The sequence below is a fragment of the Corvus cornix genome, chromosome 4 (assembly GCF_000738735.6).
Source record: "Corvus cornix cornix isolate S_Up_H32 chromosome 4, ASM73873v5, whole genome shotgun sequence".
NCBI lineage: Eukaryota > Metazoa > Chordata > Aves > Passeriformes > Corvidae > Corvus > Corvus cornix.
The window spans coordinates 18012025-18029771 of record NC_046334.1 but is presented as its reverse complement, the minus strand read 5'-3'; the positions used below and the strand labels follow the sequence as shown (position 1 = coordinate 18029771).

General features: G+C 40.3%; 1 long non-coding RNA gene across 1 annotated transcript in view; it reads right to left on the bottom strand.

Annotated features, from left to right (window-relative positions):
- LOC104697215 overlaps positions 1-17747 on the bottom strand; it is a 477817-nt gene that overhangs the window by 404724 nt on the left and 55346 nt on the right. The window contains exon 3 of the long non-coding RNA XR_005601811.1: positions 13813-13997. This is a non-coding gene — a long non-coding RNA (uncharacterized LOC104697215). The remainder of the gene's footprint in view (positions 1-13812; positions 13998-17747) is intronic.

Here is a 17747-nt window from a genome sequence, read left to right as displayed (position 1 = left end):
ACTTCATGCAAAAATGGTCAGTGCAACAGCGATGGGGCATGCCCTCAGTCAAAAAATCCACAAGAATTTCAGCAAGGTGCCGAAAGTCAAGAGTTGAAATAAGGTAATAGAATTTATGAAGAAACCTAGGCAGAGTCGAAGTTGTTCTGATGAGATGGAACAGCAGAGAGAGACAGGGCTGGCTGAGAAGAGGCCACTGGCATCTAAAAATGCAGGATCATATATGAAGTCAAACCTTATATGAGACAAATCTTTGAGAAAGGAAAGGACTACTTTAAATGTCATGCCTGGTGTTGTAGTTCTTCATACCAGCTAAGAACTTGTTCCATGGCTTTTGTTTCAGGGCAGCACACACCCAGTACTAATGACAGGGTTTAACTTTGTAAACCTGATGACACAGTGGAGCACAAGATGGTACCAAAAACTCTGCCTGCAGACCTTCATAAAACCCAGTTTCAAGAATGAGTGCACTTCTTCAATCCAATTCCCATCTGCTACATTGCAAAAGGTTCAATTTTTTAGTAGAGCATAAGCCCCAGATATTTGCACTGAGATCTGTTGTGTCATAGAGTAAAATTGCCAGCCATGCAAAAACATGACAGCAGGTTGTATTTCAGACTGGAGTCTAAAGATATAATTCAGAGCACAAAGTCTTCCCTTACTGTAATGGGTTATTTCTTGTTACAGTAGATCTGTTAGTGTTTCTCACTCTGTTCAGCATAGTAAACAACATCTATAGCTGTTCCCTTGGCAGTCTCTGGAGACAAATGGTTTCGATAGTTGTGTTTAAAATGGGCAATAATGGATTTTATGGTGAGCTGGTAATTGGAAAAAAAGGCTTTGGGAACAACTTCTACTCAAAGTTCAGCACAGTGAAGTACTATAATCAGCCCTCTGAAAAAACCCAAACATTATCAGGACCAGATGTGCTGAGTATGACCCACCTCTGAATCACCAATAAAAGCAACATCCAAGGACCACCACTGCAGTGTCCAGCTGGCAAACAGCTTCCTCATCTCCTTTTCCTGGTCACAAGCCCCATTTCTCTTGCCTGCAGAATCATTCAGAACAATCTCCCTTTTTTTATCCATTTTTGTTATAAAAGTTGGAGAAGGAATCTCCAGAAATGAAGACAGTGCAAAAGGGGGTGGCCCAGGTGCAATCACCTCTTTCAGCAACACTGCTTTTTAAGTCAAGCTACTTACTTATCATGGGTCAAATTTCATGGCCCTACGGGTGGAAAACTCCATAATCTTCCTACTGCAGATTTTGGCTACAATTTTTTTACGCTTTCTCAGGTGCATAAGACTTTATTTCCTTCTCCTCTGGAAGATGCAAGTGATGCTTACCATTCTCCATCTTCCTAAAGAGTTGGTGCATAGCCTATTGCCAAAAAGAGAAAACTGCTTCAATCCCAAATACAAAATTTCTGGCATTCCCACACAGCCCAAGAAGCAGTGCTTATAAACATTTTGCTTGGGTTTTTCACACCATATATATTAGGAATGAACTGCAGGTCAAATAGTCTGCCAATTCACTTGCTAGCTTAGCAGCTTGAGGCTCTGCCTCGGGGCCTTTCACACCAGCAGCTATTAACTACAAAGAAATGTCACCTGTGCTGGTCATTATTGTTAATTATGGAATTCCTCTATTCACACATCCCTGTACTAAAAGCTTTTCCTATCAGACTCCTTCCCCTACCACTCAGGACCAGGGTGCTGTGATTATCACACCCGTAGAAGCACAAAGCAGTGCACAGTAGAGTCCCAGGAAAAGCCAGACTGTCACAATTTTATCTGCACTGGCTCCAGTAACACAGACCAGACAAAGGGCTAAAGCCCTGCTCATTGCTGTCTTGCACGCTCTTATTTTACACAGTTATCTAGGATTCAGGCTGCCCACAGTCTTGAGGTATATGGAGTCAGAACTCTTCAACCAAGCCCATCTGGGGCAAATGAGATCTTGGTATCTGGTTAAGAAAACACAGGCTGGATAGCATTTATGAATTCATGCAAGACTTTTCTTCAAACAGCAAGGACAACTCAAAAAGACAGGAAAAGGGACAGTAAATCTACAGTGTTCAGAGCAAGCTACCTACCTCTGATGGACAACAGTTTTGTGTTCCATATGATCTGTGAGCTGCCTGATGTGCTGTGCTTGTGCTGCTTTACAACAAAAGAAGACAAGGGCTGAAGTGAAAAATGAGATGAAGTGCACTTTCCACAAGGAAATGAAAGCTGGAAACAACCACAGTATAGCACAGAGCCTTGGTGCATACAACTACCACAGTAACTGATATTTGTTTAAATTTTGCAGGTTTCCATTAAACCAGTAAGGCCCAAAAGACCATCACCTTCCCTTACCCAAAGACAATTTTGATTCACAGCTTTCAGCTCACCCAGATGGAAAATTTTAAAGCTCTTCTCACTCCTGAGCCATTTCTCCACAATACTTCTGCAGGAGAGGAACCAAAGTGGCTGCTACTCAGCAACATCTGCATATGCCATAAGGCAAAAAACATCCTCCCACTTCCAGCAGGAATTGCTGCAAGATGCAACTATCCTTGCAGATAGTTATCCCTAATTGCCCCTGGAGGATGCACTCACTACCCTTAGGTATCAGTCAGCAATTGAAATCCAGAGCCCTTATTTCATCAAAACTTGATTTGTCCTGGAATCTGTAGTTTCCTTAGGAAAAACATTCAGGAAACATCTCTGTTCATAAATCCAGTCTAAAAGGTCCCTGGGAGCTAATGTGATTGCACACTGTAGCAAATAATTTCTAATAATTTATGTCTATTATGACATATGGATATAACAGCCAAGGACTTATCCTGAAAACTATCTGAAATGTGAGTTCAGCATGCCTTTCATTTCTTGAAAGTTTTATGTGCTCTATTACTGTGGGGTTGGACTCAACAGGCTAAATAAAGCTTCCTCTTGCTTGTCCAAACTGAAATGTAAAATAACACAGGCGAAATAAGCATTTCTTTTCTACACAGCAGCACATACAAAATTTTTTTACTGAAAAAAAGAGCTACAGCAGTCAAGCCTCTGGGTCATTCGTCTCTCTGTGAAAAGAGTAGTTAAAAGTATATGTTAATGTTCCCTGCCAGTTTGTCTTCTCTTAGCCTCTTTCTTCCAGGGCTTTCATTATGTTCCCCCTTCTATGTAGTTTTAAAAGGTTTCCTTGTTTGACAATTTTGATGAAGGCAATTATGTTACTTGCTTTCTCCTGAGCTCAATATACAACAGCAGAAGTGGTACACTGTACATATGGTTAAGATCTGTTTTAAAAACACTTGCAGATTGCTATCAAATCTTGCTGTGTGGCTTGTCATTCGCGTTTAGCAGATTCTGTGAAGAAGCTCTAACGCTCTGCTATGGGATAGTCCCTTGTTTGAAACTGAAGAGATGAAGTTTCTATTGTTCAGCAGCAGAGATGGTTCTGTATTAAATTGAAACAAGAAAAACGTATTTAGGAACCAGCAAGGAAAATACACATCTTGGGATGACAGCACAGCTTCACGTGCTTCATTAAATGTTCACGAGTCAAGTCTATTCTGCTTTCTGATGAGAAAACTGTTCTTATTTTCAGTTTGTAATTACAAAAAAGGCACTTTGGAGGTCATAAGGGGCTTCCTGTCCAGGGCACTCTGCTCTGTGCACAACAGTTTGATATTCACCTGCCATTACCAGAATGCAGTACAAATCCTGCTGCAGGACTCTGCTGCTTTGGCTAAACCCAACCACTTTACCTGCATTGGACTTATCAAAGCCAACATACAAGTAATTACACAAGCAAAAGAGTTTTTGATATTTCTGGGTGCTTTCATTTAACACATCTCTCTAGCATGTGTATCCCCTGGTGTACAGTCACACAGCTGAGCTCAAATTTCAGTCTTTCTCTTTAGAGGGGTACTGATAAGGTTTGAATCCTCTATTTTACCTCATATTTCAGAAAGCATGGAGAAATTCAGCACTGTCAAGATTCCTCCTCTCCAAAATTAGATTGAAACCAGGAAATAAGTTAAAATATTACCAAGATGGAGTTATAATATGGGATGGATTCACAAGACAGAAGTGCTGTGATTTCAAAATCAGTCACTCTCTCCCTTTGCTTCTGTCCTGTTACCATCCCAAATAACAGTTCAAGGAGGGATTCTCTTTCTCAGGCACCATCTCAAAATATCCATTCTACTGGGGAAAAAAACCACTGTGCCTACATCTTATTTGCACCCTTTTGGGAAAATGTAGTGCAGTCAAGACCTTGGCATCACCCCGGTCTGTAACAATCCCACAGGTGGGAATGTGATACAGGCAGCCCCACCTGACTTGACCCCAACAAAAAACCTGGGTAAATTCAAGTGAATTGAAGGAAATATAAGAACCTAAATTGTCTGAATTCGGAGAGTTTGAAATGATAATTTTAAGGTCACATTATCTTAGTTTTTGTGTCAATTTTTGCTTCTTTTAAACATTTTCTTTGTCGAACTGGCTTTCCCTATCAAGGGAATTTAAAATTATATGCAAGCCATTTAGGTACACAATGTACATTACTACAGCACAAAGGACATTGGGAAAGCTGAAATTGGATGAACTTTGCAAGAAAAAGCCAGCTTGGGGAAAGTTATTCCTATGTATCACTGCCAAGTTTAAGTAATATAGTAATGACATGGGAGAGGACACATAAAGCACCATCTGGATAATTAAAATATACACAAAGGTGGTATGCAGACAAGTATCATCTGAATGTTAACAATGTAAAATGGTAAAAAAAATTAACCCTTCATGGGCACATTGATGTCAGAGACAGGTGTTACAGGAGAGTAGGGAAGTCAGCTTCCCTAAGACTCACACCAGGTGCAGGTCACACCAACATTTTAGCTGCAGTTCTGTAGCACATTTAATGCTTATATAACTTAAAGCACAGGCTTTGTGCTTGTAAATCCTTAAATTCACATATAATACGCTTAAGTGCTTTTCTTCACGTCAAACAAGTCTGCTGCTCTCTCTCCCACCACTTGTAAATCACACTGCATTTTCCTCCTCTCCTTACATCACTGTAGATGTAGTCTCAGCGGAAGTTGGCCTTGCAAGTCAAATGGTGCAACATGGCTCTAACGTTATAAAATCAGGACCTGAATTATTACAGTTGATAAAATTTTTTTTTGTCAAGATCCTAATAACTCAGCTCTCCGTCCCAGACTGATCAGAAGGTGGCAGTATTTCAAAACATTACTGTTTGGTTTTACCAGAGGGGCATTTATTTTTTAATTGACTACTTGTTAATAATGAATTTTATTATTCCTAACATTTAAAGGTCAAGAGCTGTAACTTTTAGTGGTTGAGGTGCAGTGGAAGCAGTAACATGCTGCAATTTTGAAGAGAATCTGGTGAATCTATCAGTATGGGGAGACAGAGGGCGGCATTTGCTTTCTAACTGTTTTTATTTGCTGTAAAATATTTGTTATATGCTTTTATAGAAATGACCACTTCTATGAAAGATGAGATAAGAATTTCCAAGGTGTCCAAAGCTTGCTCTTGTGTCCCAAAGCAGTCTCTAAATTCAACAAGGTTCCTGGGAAATATTTTGCCTGATTTGTACCCTGCATTTTCTACAGATTTATGTGAACTATCCCCTTGCACACTTCAAACTGCCATCCTTTGCTTTAACAACAATCACACACACTGTGAACTGCTCTTCCTGAAACTAAAAATGTCCTACTCTTGTGTTTGAGCTGCCACTGCTTTGTCTTCTACCCCTGTACAACAGAAGGCGGATTTTAGCAGCCACCACCCTTTAGCACCTCTCACTTTACATGCACAGGAACATTCACAGTGAAAGACGTGCACTGAACAGCTTCATAGCAAATCCAACTGTGGCTTGAAGTTCCAAATAATAGCTCTGGATCACTCAGCTAGTGAATTCAGGGAAGGCACTGCAAACAAGGTGTGAGTCTACAGTCTGGCTTTCCCACGTGCACGGCTCCACAGTGAAGCTGTCTGATCGAATTAAAAAGAAGGTGAGAGAGAACAGAAAGTCTGCCTTCATTTGGCAAGTAAATCAGCAAAGGTTATTACAGAAATGGAAAGGATGACAGAAGAATCTTTGCCTGCAACATTCTTCTTCCATTATTTACTTCTGCTCACTTTTAACATGGTTTTGTCCAATAACTCCAGAAAAACCATTCCAGAGTACAAAGGAGAGGGGGTAGAAGTTACAGACTAAAATACAGTTGCTCAGACTAACACACTTTCTTCCTTATCTTTCTATCTGTACAACTAGAGGAATTATCCAGAAAAGAGGAAACATTTTGTTGGTGATTTGTTGAACCTACGTGCTGTGTCAAATCATTTGTGCCAAGATATTTAAGGAAATTAAATACCATAAAAACCACCCATGAGACCAAAACAAAATGAAAACATCCAAGTCAACAAAATAGTTCAGCAAACTGAAATAAGAACTAGGAATATTACAGTATTCCTAAATCAGCCTCAGACTGCTATAGACTTGAACTAATATTCCCCAAGTGTTCACAGAGGAGTCTGTTTGGATTTACAAAAGCTGTTGAAAATAATAGAAACAAAGAATATTCTGATTTGGAAGGAACCACAAGGATCATCCAAGTCCAACTGCTGGCCCTGCACAGGACACCTGCAAGAATCCCACCGTGTGCCTGAGAGCATTCAATTGCTATGAATACAGATTGTCAGCTTCACTTGAATAATGCTGATCAAAATGACTATATTTAATATTTTGGGCTTACCTGGACAAATAACTTCAAATACTGGCCATTGGATACAGTTTAAATTCTACTCACAATGAATCAATGCAAAGCAGAGATATTTAGTGGATATACTCAATGTGTACAGCAAGGCAAGTAAAAGGAAGTTCCATCCACCTTTACTTTGATAAGGGAAAATTAGGCAGGGAGTCATGGAGTTAAAATGTTGAATGATTTACATCCCCAAATAACAAGAGAAGAAAATGAAGTTCTGTTTCTATTTCTTCAGAGCAATTAAGACAGCCAGCTGCCTGGGCACAAAAACCCAAGAAAACCCACTATCTCCTGCTAATGTTTTATTATAGTCACTGCCTGACAATCATTTTTGTCAAAGAGGCACGTTCTGTAAACACTTGTCAGCAGTCTCTGCTGCCTTGCTTTGCTCCTGTGGCGAAGCATGAAGTGAAACAGCAATGCAGGAGCATTACCACAGTTGCTTTCTCCCCTCTGACAATAGGCAGGCTTCTTTGGAAGGACCTCCGTGTTGGCAGGCTGCTTTTCATTACAACAAGGCAGCCAATTTTGGATATCATATGCAGCTGAAAAATTGTGAGTAAACTGCCATTACTTGCAGTAGGAACTGAAAAGGCTTTGACTTGCAAAAGGGAAGATCATAGGCCAACAAGAAATTCTTTTTTATTTAGGTGGACTGGAAAGAAAATGAGGGTTCATGCCCTCAAATTGCAGAAATCCTTTGTTCTGTTATCTTCTAATACAAAAGTGGGAGAGCCAAACACATTTCATTTGTACTCAGAGATGAGAGTTACCACCGTGCTCAGTTATACTGGACAAAGCTCTATTGAATTGTCCAGGACAAAAGCATGCCATTTGTATTGAGTGCAGATTCCCCTTACAATGCCATCTGGTTTCTGAGGCACAAGTTTTACAAGTACTTAAACATCACTTTGCTTAGTGCTGCAGTGTTTAACTGGTTGAGGAGCTTGACTCTTACTTGCACAGGGAAGTCAGGCACACAAAAGTCAGCGCCCTGTTTGTTTCTGCCATTGCTTGGAGGTTTTCTGTTTGGCCAAGGGCACGCAGCAGTTCACCACCTCTTTCCATGCACCAAGTCAGCTGGGTCTGGACCAACAGAAATCCCCAGAGCTCTACAGACACATCTCTAGGAATCCAAATTCTTTAAAATCTGTCTCTAAATGTCTAAAGAAAAACAATCTTGTTAGGGGTGATGTGATGCCAAAAGCCAGGTGTGTTTTGAAAAGCCTCTTAGCTTCACAAGAATTCTACCTCATGCCCAGGGAGGAGTTAAAGTCCCCTCTGTACAGTAGCTGATGCTAGAGTGAGCTTTCTTCCTACTGGTTTCCAATACACTTAGTTTCCAGAGAGGGATGTTTTTGCAGATTGGAAGAAAGCAGCTCTTCAGTGGCTGTGCCAGGCGAGGCGCTGCCGCACACAGCTTGACTGTGCTGATACTAAATGCTCTGATTCTCCTCCTAAATAACAGTGCTAAATAAAACAGCAAGGTGAAGTCTCTCATTGCACAGGCAAAAGGAGGTAGGGAAGTGAGGCATCTTACTGGGTGGGCTTTCCTATCTGCACCCCTTTCTGTTTTTCTGGATCTGAATTTTAAAATGGGTTGTATTTTGCCTGCAGCAATTTCTTTTAATAACTGCAATTATTCTCTTCCATTGTTCTGACTCTTACAAGCAAATTAGGGAAATTCAAAGGCAATTTTCATGATTGTTTGTTGTCAGGCGCTTATGAATGGCTCTTCTATTTCACTGGGACGTTTCATCAAATAAATAATGAGTGTGGCACAAGAGTCATAAGCAGTCAGATAGAGATCAGTGAGTTTTAGGGACAGATGCCACTTAGTGCTTAGGTGAGCATGCAGGAGACACAGCAGGACACAGCAAGATATATTTACAGCTTCCATGTTTAAGAAGGGGTAATTTTTCTCTCCTCACATGCGACTGCGCATCTTTAAAGATCTCATTTCACACATTTCTCACACCCCACCCAGAAATCCATGAAAAGAGGGGGTAGTGTTGGGAGGTTTCACATCCCCTCTTCTCTCAGTGCTTGCATAGCCGGCAGAGAGAAGTTGCAGGCCACAGCAAAGGGCGACCTGAATAAATAACACCAGGACTTTGTGCCATACTGCGTGGGAAATAACATTCACAATGTGAGTTTACAACAACAGCAAGACTACATTTCTGGAAAAAATCCAAAGTCAAAGCTTCCAAAAAAGACTCAAGCATCCATTTATCCTGCTCAAAATATCATGCAAATATGTCACCTAAGTGGCATTCATCAATGACAGAGGATCAAGAACACATGCCAAATCATCTCATGTTCAATTTGGCTGGAGGAAAGTGAATGTACAAGGCAAACTTAAGCTAATAACTTCCAAACCCTCCCCCATCTCTGAGGTTTTTAGCATAAAAAATGACTAATTCTCACTTCCATTAACATGCATATACTCCTCTGCTAGATCACTGTAGAGACAAGCCAGGTATAAAACACAAGCCTGATGTTTCTAGCCTGGTTTAGTTTTTTTAAACCTCTGATCAACTGTAATCAAATTCAACGAAGTGGGAGAAATCTCAGTCTAACTTACATAAAATTCAATTGGATTCAATACATCCAGCATTGTGATGTCCTAGTGGACCACAGAGGCTCAGCAGCATCAAGAATCTTTTTAAATGTTCCCAGTGGGCGCTCATAATTAGTCATGAGTCAGACATCTGCATGATCCTGAACTTAATTCCAGTTCTTGCTGAATTACTTTACTACATACTTTTTAATGTTGATGAAGGCAGAGAAATGAGAAGTCCCAGCAAAATACCTGTAACCTGGCTAAAAATTCACATGCAGAATCTTCTCTTCTTATCTAATATCATTTGTGCATTACAGATTTTGTGCAATCCGCCTTGGCTACAGACAGAAATCAAACCATTCGCCTCCTGAATGACTCAGCAGGGAGAAAGTCAGAGGCAGCGCTAAAATATCTATCAAACCCTGTGTTCATAAGGTGCTCTGAAGAGGTTCTGCTTCATAGACACAGCTTGGCAACCCATATAATATAGAACTTCTTCTCAGAAGATCTATGCTTATGAGAATTTCTGAAAGCCCAGAGGCAAAAAGCTAACTCTGACAGAAGGAAATTAGCAAAACTCTCCTCCATCTTCTTATCCCAAGGCAACTTGAGCCTAGTTCTGGAAATATTAATCTATTCTCAGCAGCTCTTCTCACATAAAGACTGTGGACCATAACCTAAATAACCACTTTTAATAACTTTTACTCCAGTATTTAGAATTTTCTTTATTGAGTACCTTTGCAATACGCAATCATGCCCAGCTTGGTCTATAAACTTGTTCAGCCTCAGGTTCTCCTGAACTCACCAGGACTAAGAAAACTTTTCTTTTCATCCGTTGGGAATAAAGGCAGAAGTTCTGTTCAGAAAATAGCTATATATGTGCTCACTCAAAATAGTATATAGGTTACTGATATCTCTATAAAAACAAAGAACATTTGTACAAAAAGGAAAACTGATCTTGTGACTCCTGAATTTTAGCTACGAGGGTTTGAATTGCTCCTTGTAGCAGTATCTCATCATGGAGAGAGACACCTTACAGGTCCCTTTTTTCCTTGTCCCCTTCAGGCTCGAGTGTGTGCTCCAGGCAGCTGCCCCATGTTCTCTGTGCTTGCTGGCAGCCTCTTCCAGCCAGCCATGCCCCTGGCAAGGTCTCCTTCCTCTCCACCATCCCAGTGGGCCCATCTCTGCCTGACAGCAGCAGCCACGACAAGGTAGAAAAGTCCATCCCTTTTGACAGCAAAACCTGGATAAAGCAATACTAGGAATGCAGATTTTATCTGGTAACAGGGCTCTGCTGTTTCATGTCTGTGTTTTGAGTGACAGCAGGGGTGATGCCAGATGGAAAGAGACCACAGGACAGAGGCAGCCTTGGCACAGCCTTCCCCAGTGCTTTCTGGGTTTGCCTCAGACAAAACTACTGCAGAACCCCTTCATGTGTACCCAGTCCTCTCCAAGCAGCCAGCTCCCATCCTCCATCTTTAGCTCCAGGTGTCCCTATCTGAGTCTACCCTCACATCTTCTCACACTCTGGAGACCACAAAGACCTTACTGCTCACAGACTGAATAGGTAAAGGAGCCCTTTGCACCCTCTCTCTTCTACACAGCCATGCCAAGAGAAAGGTGACTGGTCATCAGGGTCCTTAAGCTTTTTGTCACAAAATTTGTAGCACTGTCCTTGGCTTCAAGATTATTCCCTTTTTCTCTGTGTTATGAAAAAATTAGCAGAAGAAAATAAGAATGTGAACTGGTCTTGCATTTATTCAGATTTTTTTCCCCCAAAGATCTAAGCCTACGTGAAGCAGAAGAGAAAACCCTAGGGAAAACAAATCAGTAAATCTACCCAGGAACATTTAGACCATTCCATATCTTTGTTTTCTTACTCTCTGGTAAACTGAATTTATAAATTGAAGGGAAGGCATAAAAATAATCAATGCTTTCTAGAGCCATTACTGGAAGCACCTAATGACAAACAACTCCATTAGTAAAAAAAAACCTGCAAACCTTAACGCTGTAGCTTTCTGCATTCTTACGTTGGCTTTGCTGTCCCTAGTCAATAGAAGCTTAGTTTATGATAATTTAAAAAAATTACAGTGTTTACTATAAGGAATCATAAACAGCAATAGAACAGATAGAAAAAAATAGGGCTGGGGAGCTAAATAGAAATAATGTTTGTAAGCAGCCTGGACATAACCCTTCCTTATTCCAGATGAGATTTTTGCCCATTAAGCAAGAATTAAAATAGCACGTGCTTGCCATCCCAATACGTAACATTTGAACTACTAGAATGATGTTTTAAATACAGGGCTTTATCTAGAAAAAGGTCTGATCCAAAGCCACTTTATGTAAGGAAATTTTCCTGCTGATTGGAGCAAATGAAGCCATGAAACAAGGACAACCACCACAAGTAGACAGAAAACTAAGAGGAGCTATAGCAGCAGTAATCATCTACATAAAAGGTTGCAGGAAAAAGGAAGGGGGCAATTTATTCTCCACTTCCAGGGTAGACAGGATAAAAATAACAGGCTTAAGTTACAAAACACATCTGTTTTGCAAGAAAAAAGACAACTTGTTAGCAGTGTAACACCGGACTTCACCACAAGATGAAGCAGTGGTCTCTTTCCCCACCTTGACAACAGCTACCAGACAGCTCTGAGGAGTGGCTGAGGCACATCTGGCTCTGTTTGGGCACTGAAAGGCCCCTACCTGCCTCAATTGTGGTAATTCTTCCACTATTCCAAATTGCAGCAGCTGGTTGCAAGATGAGAAACCCCAAATCCTTCCATGGTCGCCAGTACCTAATCCTCCTCTGTTTCACAGGGAAAGACATAGGAGATAATGCAGTTATCAGCATTACTCTTATCCCAGAGTGTAAGAGGATGATCATTATGGAAAGGTACTGGAATCTGAGACAAGTGGGGTCCTTGCCACCCTTGAAGCTCCTCCACTACACCCCTCACTGCTTCTGGTAAAGCAGACACACACATCGTAGGAAAAGCTGTGGGCTTAAAATGGACATTTGCCTAACTGTAAATGAAACAGACAGCAACATATTCAACACTTTTCTTAGAGGCCTAACCCTGATTGGAAATGAGGCAGTCACTGCATAGCGCCACTTCTGAGAACAGGACCTGAATCTCAGGTGACATAGGAACCCTTACAAATCCTACCACACATTTGAACTAAAATAAGAGCCACTATAACGCCATTCATAAAGAAATTTTACGTCTCTTTTTACAGTCCTACTTGTCATTTGGGTGCCAAGCATATATATTTCATAAAGAGTTGATAAAGAGTTAATGTGCATGTTAGTATATAGTAAATCAGTTGTTACAGAGTCCAGCCATTGTGCAGGTTGCTTCCAAATTTGGCCTGCAGCCATCTATGGCACCTTCAACTGATGAGCTAATAACCTCAGTAATACACACCATCCACTCCTTGAGCCACCTATGCTTTCAATCTATCATTTATTACCTTTTCTAAACTATAGATAGACCCTTAATATAAAGAATGACCATTTTATGTTTGCTTGCCTGAATATATATGAGCACTCAGCCACATCATTAAAATAATTTTACTGCTAAGGCATACCTAATATTCCAAACAGATAGAGCAGAATTTAAATTAGGGGGAAAAAAGAGACGGTGATTCCTTACAGAAAGGCTTGGAGATGTGACAGGAAAGAAGAAAATGGATTTGTACAAAATAACAAGTCCATAAAAATGTGAACTTTACTGAAAAGTTTTCTGAGCTTTGACAGACTTTCTTTCTCGTAAGAGCAATGGCTTTGCATTATCCTTGCAATTTCTGTGTTCTACTGACCATGGGAGTAAAAGTATTGAAATACCGCCACTAACATACCAGGTGTTTTTAAGTCAATGCCAAAGCTTTAAAAAAGTCAGGTTTCTATGCCAGAAGAAAGTACATGCTCCCTCCAGTCCTAAAATGCATCAGATCAGGGAGAACAGGTAATTAAGGCAACTGAGAACAAAAGAGGAAGAAGAAGGTTATGTCAAAAATCAAAAGGTATTAAAGTACCTTTAATTTTTGTAAAGGCTCGGGTCTGGAGACATGGGATAGAAGAAGGAAACCTCCTTTGTTGTCCAGAAATATATCTCTCTTAATTACATGATTACAAAGAGAGGTCCATATCCATGACTCAAAGGGAAATAAAAGCAGTTCAATGTCCTCCATGCTTTAAAACGGCTTTCATAAATATTTGTGCAGCCAAGCTTTGCAAACAGGCACGAAGACATGAGAACACAGGAGGGTACTACTGCTCAGAGAAACAAAGGATCCTTTTTTGAGTCTACCTTTGCCTACCTCAACATAAATAGTCCTTCACTACAGCTGGGATATTGCTCCTTATTCATGGTACTCTGATACTACTGTGGTTTTCACTTAAATTCAGCTTTATGCTGAACGAACACTGCATTTGTCCCCAACATTTACAGTCAGATTTTCATCTTACCTGAAGAGCAGCCCAGGAAATCCCTTTGGTTGGGTGGCCTAGTGGTGGTGGGCATCCAGCTATCCTCTGGTGGAGAAAGTGAAGCTCTTTCCTTTCACCTCTGGCAGTCTTGGTGGGAAACTCAGTTCTGGCATTTTAACTCACCCTCTTCAGTGACCCCCCTCACAGGTGGAGAAGTGCCAAGCCTGAAAAAAAAGACAAAAGACATTATTTTGAGAAGGTGAGAGACATGGAAGCTGCCTTGGAAGCCCTTGGTGGGGGCTTGCATGCCAAGTATGAGATTTGACAGTATCTCCCCTTTGCCCTTCAGTTTACTACCTGCTCTGCTCTACTGGAAGGATTCAATTCTTTTGCAAAACACAAAGCTGTGAAACTTCAGAAATTAAATCCATGCAATGAGATCCTCTAGCCTCCTTTTTCGCAAAGCTGTCAAAATAATGATGTATTCATGGTGTTTTACTTGATGTGTGAAATTTCCAGCTCACAGATATGAATCAAAGCATTCTGTGCTATTTATCCTCTCAAAAGGATTTTGAGCCGCTTTCTTTTAATAGATAGAAACTATAATTTTAGAAGGTGGGTAGTGAAACTTCTCTTTACACTTGAATGGACAGCTCAAGGTGATAAGGGAAGCGCTTGGGAAGCACAGCAAGCAAAAATGTTTTATGTTCTGTTACACCGTGGCCATTCCACATCTCACCTGATTTAGGGGAGAAGAATCTGAGGCAGAAGAATGCAGAGGATATGTGCATACAGCCATGTATGTCCAGCATTGTGCTCCTCTGGGAGGTGCATACTAATTGCAGTGTCACAATTCAGAGCAGGGAAGTGGCAAATGTGTGCCATTATTGTGTGTTTTTGTCTTAGCCAGATGTGGCACCACAAGCTCAGCTGTGCTGCCCAGTTTTACTGCAGGGAAGCAACCACCTTCTTCAAGGCACTGGCTTTGGGATACCTTTGACTCATAGGCAGCTATTAACCAAAAAATACTTCAGGTGAATTGGTTCAGCCTAATATGGTCAGTAAAAGATCCATTTCTGTTCCTCACTGACCTTTCAAACACACCAAAAAACAGTTACGCTGGTTTTGTATGGGAATGTATTTACTGTTTCTTAATTTATTTATGCACTGAGTGCAGTCAGATTAGAGTGGGAAAATATCAGGCCATGCATACAAAATGCATGATGAATTGCAAAGTTGGGCCAAAGTTCCCAGCTGGGTAAACTGGTGCAGACGCTTTGACTTTTTGGACTTGGATGGATTTAGAGCCAGCTCGAGACCAGACCATATTGCCACAGAGATTAGAACCCATGGGAACGCTTTTCCTTTTGCATTTGCTCTTCTTGAGCTCATCACCACTCTCAACCATATGCAGGACTGTGTAATGCAGGTGTCATTTAAACACCATTTCTTAACACTCAGATGAAGATGGACTGAACCAGGTTTTGGGTACCACTGTACTGTGGATTTTTGTTACAGGACTGAATAATCAAACAAATAAAAATGTACTCAGAACCTATAGAAATCAATCAAGGCACTTCTTAGCTGGGCAGCAGGTTGAACTTGGTTTTTTTTAAATGTCTTTTATAGAATTTGGACATGTTTAGCTTCAATAATGACTGAAAATACTACAACATAAATGATTTTTAAAATATCTGTCATGTGACTTTTCTACAAACTACTTATAAATGTAAATATTTTTGCAAATGTACAATTCTTACCATCAATTTATTTGCTATTCCAGAAAAAATTTTAACACAGCTGCAGAAGATGCAAAGCTTTTCCTTGAGATTTCAAACCTCCTGAGCAACCAATTAGGTTGATTGAAAATTGGTTGTTTCCTTCACCAATTTCCCACCAATCAGGCTAACATCACTGCACAGGTTCCTAATCAGGATTCATTCAGGTGGATGCAAAAAGGCTTATGAGGTCTTCTCTTGGATTACTTTGCACTATTCTTTAGGATAAGAGGCTTGACTTTTAAAAAATAAAGTAAAATCATCTCGTAAGAGCAAATTATATATGAGAGATATGCAGAAAAAAGTAATTGCACTTACAAAAACAGTTATGTGAGGATAGAATCTCCTACAAAGCATCTATCTCCTCGGTGTATCCTTTTACAGAACAGTCTTGTAAAAACTTAAAACAAAAAAATCTTCATAGGACTTCTCAGTCGCATTACATGCTTTAGGAACTAAATTCCACCTATAGAATTTTACACACAACAGAAACATACCCAGTTATTTCCCCTAATTAATTCTCTTGGCTTTGTATTAGTTTAAAGAGGACCTTAATGAATGTCATGAAAATCTTAAGTATTCCCTCCCTGTCTTCAGAGACCTGAGTTTAACAAAAAAACCTAGCATAACATTTAACTTCAGACACAGGGGAAACTACTGAAATGGCTGTTCAGCTTCTACCTGAATTTATTGGTGCTCTTTCAAATGCCAATGCTGACGGCTATTTTTCTTTCATAAAAGATGGGGCAAATATCTTGACATGCTGCTGGAACTGGTAAGCAGCTCCCAGGCATGCCTACGGCTGCAGACCAAGTTAATTCCGTGCCTGTCATCAGACCTTGCAAAATTGGATGTCATGTGCTGAAGCAAGTTATGGCATCTGCAGGGCATTTTCCTACTGGAGACTGTGTCTTGCAGCAATGTGACATGAGACACACTGGGAATTACCCCTAGTCTGCACCTTGCAGGCTTTGCAGTTCCTCCTTTCTGCAGCTCCTACTGTAGATCCCTCACTATATTCATAAGCCCATATGACCTTGAAACTTTTGGAGGTTCAGTTCTCCAAGTCAGCTCCCTTTCTACCAAGATTAAGGCCCAGGCACTGAGTTTAGCAGTCTGCCATTTTCTAGTGTTATTAACTGCAAAAGATTCAATTGTTTTTCACTCTTCCACCTCTCTTTAAGACTATCCAAAGCCAGCAGTAAACTTTGACAGGACAGAAATTACTGACCCCTTCTTGGAAGGCACTGTACCTAAATGGACATGGAGAAGATTCCTTATAATGAAGATTTCCCCAGTGGAAAGTCTATTTATTTATTAAGCAAACTATTTAAATTTTTTCCATAGGCATCCTTTAATGATGAACAACTTTGATTAATGCAGTGCATTTTTTTATAAGTTATTATCATACGTGATACTTGTTTTACTCTCCACTTTCTGTCTCTAGTCAGGCTGTTGCATGCTCTTTTTTTTCCTTTTTCTCAACTGTAATTAACTTGGCAATCCCTTTTTTTTTGGCTATGAAATATGTCCCTTTCCTGTGAAAGCTGATTAACAAAATACAACTTGAGAAGTTGAAGACACAATCTAAGAAGTAGATCACAGGTATGAAAAGTATCCAGACAAGTACACACACACTGGCAGCAAATTAAAAAAAGATAAAAGAAGGTATTTATTATCCCTTGGATGCCAGGTATTATAGTTAAAGTGCTGACAGCAGTACTGGCCTCTGATTATCAATGAGAAGGCAGCTCATTCTCCTCATTTTAAACATATTTATCAGACTATTCTTTATTCAATGCTGAAAAGCAAGGTATGAATGTATGGATGTACATCAGTGCAGGCATGTCAACACTAAATCATTTTCAGCATGACAGAAATAATATAGCCACAGAACCATCCCCTCCTTTGGTTGGCATGACAAATTTTGAAAGGCTGACTTTCAGGGCTTAATAAGAAAAGAAAAACTGTGAGGGAGCAGAGGATGAAAAAAAAGTGAAAAAAACCCTCTCCAAACCCAATAACTCTCCCTCTCTGTAGAAGCAGCTTTATAATCATGCATTTCCTAACCGTGTGAACACCTCCCCAGGAGCAATGAGTACATATGCCTTCTTTTCTTTTTTTCAGCTGGAACAGTTTGAGACTCATATTGAGAATATGACCCTAAAGCTCTCATTTGACTCCTTCCACCCAGCA